The 7,757-nt window shown below is 35.5% G+C and overlaps 1 pseudogene; it reads right to left on the minus strand.

Moving 5' to 3' along the window:
* Positions 1 to 1,449: 1,449 nt before the first annotated feature.
* Positions 1,450 to 3,348, minus strand: LOC148575797 (uncharacterized; annotated as a pseudogene).
* Positions 3,349 to 7,757: the final 4,409 nt, after the last annotated feature.

A 7,757-nucleotide genomic window follows, 5' to 3' on the forward strand; every position in this document is an offset into this window, starting at 1 on the left:
ATGCCTGAATGAACGGTGTATTTAGAATTGCGAGCCTCCTCCATAATAGCTTTCTTTAAGTCATTATTATTTGGCACACATAAACAGTTACCACAACGTAAAACACGTTGATCAAGAAAAAAATTTGAGTTCTTTCCATTGTGAACATCTTCCATTAGCTTTCTTAATTCTAGATCATCACCTTGTGCAGACTTGATTTGTTCTATTAGAGAGCACTGAGATCGTACATAAGATAAGAGTGGCCTTGACCTTTTCAAGCTTAAAGCATACACCTTCAGATTCTAACTTGTGAATCTCTTGCACTAAAGGTCTCCTTGATAAAGCAATGTGATTTAAACTACACATAGATTTTCTACTAAATGCATCAGCAACTACATTAGCCTTACCTAGATGGTATAAAATGGTACAATCGTAATCCTTAAACAACTCCATCCATCTACGTTATCTGAGATTAAGATCTTTTTGTTGAAAGATGTATTTTAAGCTCTTGTGATCTGTATAAACTTTACATATTTTACCATAAAGATAGTGTGTCCAGAACTTTAAGGCAAAAATCACTGGTGCCATTTCTAAATCATGAGTTGAGTAATTTTGCTCGTGCTTCTTAAGTTGTCTAGATGCATAGGCGATGACTCTACCATGCTGCATAAGAACACATCCAAGTCCTACCTGAGATGCATCATAATATATCGAATATCCTCCAGATCCTAAAGGTAAAACTAGAACTGGGGCAGTAGTCAAACACTTCTTAAGCTTTAGAAAGCTTTATTCACATTCATCAGTCCATTGAAACTTTACATTCTTCTGAGTCGGCTTGGTTAAAGGAGCTGATATCTTTGAGAAATCTTTGACAAAATGTCTGTAGTAGCCTGCCAATCCTAAAAAGCTATGAATCTCTTTTATTAATATAGGTCTTGGCCACTGTTGGACGGCTTCCACTTTTTTTGGATCTACTTTGATTCCATCTTTCGATACAACATGACTTAAGAATGCTACTTGATCCAACCAAAACTCACACTTAGAAAATTTTGCATAAAGTTTGTGATTTCTTAGAGTTTGCAAAACAACTCTAAAATGATGGTCATGTTCTTTCTCACTCTTGGAATACACTAGAATGTCATCAATAAAGACAATCACAAAGTGATCTAAACAAAACTTGAATACACGGTTCATCAAATCCATAAAAGTACCTGGGGCATTAAATTCATAGTGCCCATATCGAGTTAAAAAAGCCATTTTTGGAATCTCTTCTCCCTTAATCTTTAACTGATGGTATTCAAAACGAAGATTTATCTTGGAAAAATAAGAAGCTCCTTGGAGTTGGTTAAACAAATCGTTAATCCTTGGTAAGAGATACTTGTTACGAATAATTACTTTGTTAAGTTGTCGATAATCGATACACAATCACATTGAACCATCCTTTTTCTTTACAAAGAGGATTGGAGCTCCCTAAGGAGAAGCATTAGGACAGATAAATCCCTTGTCTAATAGCTCTTGCAACTGAATTTTCAACTCTCGCAATTCTGCGGGAGACATGCGATAAGGAGGGATTGACATAGGGAAAACTCCTGGGGCTAAGTCTATGGAAAACTCTACCTCCTGATCCAGTGGTATGCCTGGTAGTTCTTCTAAAAACACATCTAAAAATTTCCTAACCACGAGAACTTGATCTATACTAGGTATTTTGGCTTCAACGTCCCTAACTACTGCAAGAAATCCTTGATTCCCTTTGTCCATCAAGTATGAAGCACTCGTAGAAGAGATAAGATTAGTCAAGGTAGAACAACCCTCACAAAAGAAAACAAAGGGTGAAATATTCGGAATATCAAATTTCACTATTTTGTAGTAGCAACTTACATCAGCATGATAAGAGGATAACCAATCCATGCCTAAGATGACATCATCCATCATTTCAAGAAGGATCAAATCAACTAAGGTATCAACAGTATTCACTCTAACAATGCAAGATCAAAAAATATATTGAACTATTGCAGAAACTCCAAGTAGAGTACCAACATAAAATGGATAGTCTAATACTTGAACTTGCTTATCTAAATGAGATATAAAATATGGGGATATATATGAGTGATGAGAACTCGGATCAAACAATACTTGAGCATCTAAGGAGCAAACTTGTAAGGTACCTGCTAGCACTGCATTTGAAGCCTGAGCATCCTGACAGGTTAAAGCATGAATTTGTGACTGACCTTTTCCACCTTGTGCTGCACCTTTGTTGTTAAACCTTCGACTACCAGATCCCCTACTAGAACCCTTAACTAATGGAGCTGAAGAATTTTCGAGAGACATAGCTGAGAAAGATAGTGTGGATGTTGTAGGTAATGCTGAATTCTGCATGAAACTTTTCCAAGGATGAGGAGAATCTCTACAAAGGTGACCAGTCTATCCACAACTATAACATGCTCCAGTAGTCTTGAAGCATGCTCTAGAACGATATTTCCCACAATGTTGATACAGTGACCTAAGAATTTCTAAAGGCTTAGATCTCTACATGCTTGGTTGAGATACACCCCTAGCTCGTCTCCCTAAGGCTGATATACCCTTTAAGGCAGCTTCAGAATGGTTAACCCCACCTAATTGTGTTTGTGGGCGATTCTGATGACCTGATATGCCCCACAGCTTGATCTTCCAGAAAATGTTCCTTGTATCTTTTTCTGTTTGCCAATTTCTTTGTTCATTCTCCTTTTTTTCTAATCCAGCTTCAATACCATAAGCAGCATTCACAATTTATGAATAGGTCATGCTCCCAACCATGGGTGAAAGAGCAGTGAAGTAAGGGTTTACTAGTCCTCGAAAAAAATCTCTTAACTCTCATGATATCCAAAGTTACTAAGTGCTCAGCATATCTAGAAAGCTTGGAGAAACGATTCTCATACTGCATCACAGGCATACCAGGAGTTTGCCTCAACTTCTCAAAATCAGTAGCATTTTTCTCCTTTGTACTAATATAAAGAAATCTTTCCAAAAAGATCTCAACAAACTCATCCCACAAAAGAGATGGGATTCAGAGAAGTGTTTCATACCAATGATAAGCATGTCCTGTTAAATTGTATGTAGTTAGATCCACTGCTATGTCATCTGGACATCTAAGGGCTCAAAAAGCTTTATTCAAGCTGTCAATGAAGAATCGAGGGTCGTCCTCTAGAAGATTTGCAGATAAAGTAGGTGGATTCAGCTTAAGGAAAGATTGGAGTGTATAGCTCGTTCTCCAAGGGGTTGTTAGTTTTCTTGATTAAGGACATTTGTCCCCGTAGAAGGAGGGGCTCTAACTTCTCTTCGATTAGTCAAGGATTCCACAAGATTATTAACAGCTTGATGAAGTCCTCGTATTCAGCAGCAACATTCACTGGTTCTTCTGTAATAGTCGCACATCTGCCTCGCCCTATTGGTCTTTTACGACTACCACCCCATTGACTGAGTAGGGTTGAATGTGCTCTATTAGTTTTAATATTAGGAACATTACGCGCTTGAAACCATCGAGTAGGAATACGACGTTTAGGTGGCATCTTCCATCTAAGAATAAATGATTATATCAAATAGAGATAGGCTCAAACACAGAAAATAATGAAAACACACTTTAAAGATCTTATTTTTACGAACACTCCTATAAGTCCTTAGTAACATAACAACTTGTGAAAATGGGCCAACTTCTATTTACACTATCATGACTTACTACAGAACAACTGCTCCATATACACAGGATAACTGGGCTCTGATACCAATTTGTGATGACCCAATCTGGGCGTAACTAGCGCTTAGAAAAATCTTCCCAAACAAGTCTTAGAAATCGATATTATAGAAAACAGAACAAATAGAATTTTCAAGTATACTAAAAGGCAACACATTCTTAGCATCATATTTAAAACATACTAAACATATTTACATAAAATTCAACTTTAATATTTACAGCAAAATATGGTCTATTAGTTTCATCTACTAGAATATTTACAAAGCAACATACTCATCTGATGATGTTAGCTGAAATATTGTTACCTATATTATTAGTTGATTCTGTTGATTTAGTTGTGGTTGAAAATATTGGTGTGTAATATGGTTGATAATATGATTTTTGGTTATTTGGAGAGTTGGTATTTGATTCTAATTTTTGTTTCTGTGTTCTATTATTTTGATTCTATTTTTTGCTTTCTTTTTTAGTGATTTTGAATCTATTTTTTCTTATATTTTTGTGTTTGTGAATTGAGTGTCTTAGGTAACTTTATTATCCTTATTAACATAGAAATATTGATTAAATTTTGTTATTAATTTTGTGTTTTTTACATTGCAGTGTCTTAGGATAGTTTATGCTCCTCTGCTCATCCTGTGTTGTCCTCTATCTCTGCTGGTCTGATTTGGCTTTCCTTCCTCTGCTGGTGGTCTGGTCTGGTCCGATTGCTTCTTTGCTGAAGGTAAGTGTAGTTTATTTGAGTATTGTTAACTGTATTGTTAGTTGATAATCTACTGATGTTGGCTAAAATATTGTTGCCTATATTGTTAGTTGGTTCTGTTGATGTAATTGTGGTTGAAAATATTGGTGTGTAATATGGTTGATAATCTTATTTTTGGTTATTTGGAGTGTTGATATTTTTATTCTATTTTTTATTTCTAGGTTTTATTATTTTGATTCTATTTTTTTTTTTTGGTGATTTTAATACTTTTTGTTTTCTTAAATTTTTGTGTTTGTGAATTGAGTATCTTAGGTAGCTACATCATCATTATTAACATAGAAATATTAATTCAATTTTGTTATTGATTTTGTGTTTTTTACAATGCATTGAATTAGAATAGTTTGTATTGCGGAGTTATAGGGAACCACTTCGGAATTTAGTTTACATAGAGCCCTTTGATTCTTTGAATGTGATCGTCGCTGTAATGTTAGGTTATGTCTTGCTGCTCTTTTTTTCCACTCTTTACATCCTTCTATCTATTCTCATCTCCTGCAGAAATTAGTCCAATGGTCAATTACCATAAATATTGGATTAATTTTGATAGGTGTACTCCTGAGTTTAGGAAGTGCCTTAATGAATTATTTTTGGATATTGCCTTCTCTCAACCCGGTGTGAAAAATTAAATACGTTGTCCTTGTTCCAAATGCAATAATTTTTTGTTCAAAATTAGAAATGAAGTTCATCATCATGTGCGCCAATGGGGGATAGTGACTTAAAACATGGGTGCATCATGGTGAGAGTCTTCAAGATACATCCACTATAGATGTGTCTAGTCTAAATGAAATTGATTGTGAAAGGGAGAATGATTCTGCCACTTATGAGATGTTGTGTAACATCTTTAGAGGAGAAACACTAGGAGAGAAACTGAGAGATTTTGCTACCAACGTAGATGACAATATAGCAGAAGAACCTTATGAGGGGGCAAAAAGATTCCAGAGGCTAATGAGGGATGTTGAGCAAAACCTGTATCGGGGCAGTGGGATAACAATTTAATTGATGCTTTGTTGCTCTTTATAAAAAGCATATTTTCAAAGGAAAATTCTTGTCCTACTTCATTTTATGATGCTCTAAAAGTGATTCGAGATTTGGGATTAGATTACGAGAAGATAGATACTTGTGTGAATGATTGTATTTTGTTTTGGGGGCAAGCATATGCTGATCTTGATGAATGTCCAAAGTGAAAGCAATCTAGATGGGTGAAGGGGAAGGGGAATAAAAAGGATGACTCTCGTAAGAAGGTGCCCTAGAAAATACTAAGATACTTTCCGTTGAAACCTAGGCTTCAAAGGATTTTCATGTGTGAAGAAACAGCACTAGCAATAAGGTGGCATAAAGAGAAACGGCTTGATGATGGAGTCCTAAAACACCCAGCAGATTCAATAGCATGGAAGACATTTGATGAGAAACACAAAGGGTTTACACGTGATGCTAGAAATATCAGGATTGGAGTTGCTAGTGATGGATTCAATCCATTCGGCAATATGAACATTTCCTATAGTACTTGACCAGTTGTTCTTATTCCATATAACTATCCTCCATGGATGATTTTGAAACATTCAAATTGAATGTTATCTCTACTTATTCCAAGCCCTAAATCCCCCGACAATTCTATTGATGTATACTTACAACTGTTAATTGAAGAGTTGAAAGAATTGTTGGAATTTGGTGTTGAAACATTTGATGTGGTTCAGAAACAGAATTTTCAATTGTCTGCTGCAGTTTTATGGACAATAAACGATTATCCAACTTATGCCATGTTATCTTATTGGATCACTAAAGGTGCCCTAGCATGTGCATGTTGCCACAGAAAAACTAATTCTAAAAGGCTGATACATGGACACAAGCATTGCTATATGGGTCATCGCCACTATTTACCGCATGATCATCCATGGCGAAGGAATAAGAGTTCTTTTGACAATACCAGGGAATTTGGTGAAGCACCTTGATGAACGAAAATTCTTATGTCGGTATAGAAATTAGCAATGAATTCAATCGTGAGTATAGTTTAACCGACACGCAAATATCGCATCAAACAATTCTAAAATCTATGATCGAGAGTATTAGTCCCGAGTCATTCTCCCTAGGAATTGCAAACAAATGTTCTTGTTATTGGCTATGAAGTATGCTTGGGGTTTTTGAGTTAAGGAACAAGGAATGTAAATTGTAAAAGAAATAAACTAACAACTAAGAAAGCTCTTGGCAAGGTGTGAGAACTAGAAATTCCATCCTAGTTATCCTTATCAATTGTGATGAGAATTGTTCATTGTTCCTACTTAGTTAACCTCAGACCATGAAGGAAAGTCAAGTGGATGAATTAACTTGATTCCACAAGTCCTAGCTAACTCCTAAGGAAAGACTAGCTTTAGTGGTATCCAAGTCAATTAGCAATCTCTAATTATCAATCAACAAAAGAGTTTGATAACTCAAGTATCACTAATTACTCTACCTAGGCCAAGAGGAACAAAATCTAACTCATATCTAGAAGAGGTATTTCAACAAACACATAGAAGGCATTAAAGGTAAACATTATTAATTGCAAGAATTAAAGGAATCCACAACTACAAAATCAAGAGATTAACAATAGAAAGGTAAAACAATTATGAAACAACAAAGAACTTACCAATTGCATTGAAGGAGAAATGTAGATCTACAAAAGAAAGTTCATAAACTACAACTAACAATACAAAAGAATTACAAGAGAAGAAGAATTCTACAACTACAAGAGAACAATTGAAGATGAAAAAGGAAATTAAGCAAGAGAAGAAGAAGTAGATCTAGATCTAAACCTAATCCTAATTTTAGAGAGAAGAGAGAGCTTCTCTCTCTAGAAACTAACTAAAAGCATGTGAAAACTAAACTAAAACTCCCTAACTAATTAGATGTCTCATCCCTCTTCAGTCTTTGGGTTAAATAGCATTAGAAATGAGTTGGATTGGGCCCACAAGGCTTCTAAAATTGCTTGCCACGAGTTGCATTAAGTAAATCACGTGCAGCATCGGTGTGTACGCGTACAGTGCGTGTACGCGTCCCTATACACGATACAAATATGAAAAATCTTATATCATTTTGAAGCTCCAGATGTTAAATTTCCAACGCAACTGGAACCGCATCATTTGGACCTCTGTAGCTCAAGTTATGATCGATTAAGTGCGAAGAGGTCGGCTTGACAGCTTTTGTGATTCCTTCGTTTCTTCATGAGTTCTCCATTTTTATATGCTTTTCCTTCATTCTCTTGATCCAATCTTTGTCTCCTAAATCTGAAATCACTTAACAAACATATCAAGGCATCTAATG

This window comes from Arachis ipaensis, chromosome B1, assembly GCF_059453495.1.
Source record: "Arachis ipaensis isolate K30076 ecotype BB chromosome B1, ASM5945349v1, whole genome shotgun sequence".
Classification (NCBI taxonomy): domain Eukaryota; kingdom Viridiplantae; phylum Streptophyta; class Magnoliopsida; order Fabales; family Fabaceae; genus Arachis; species Arachis ipaensis.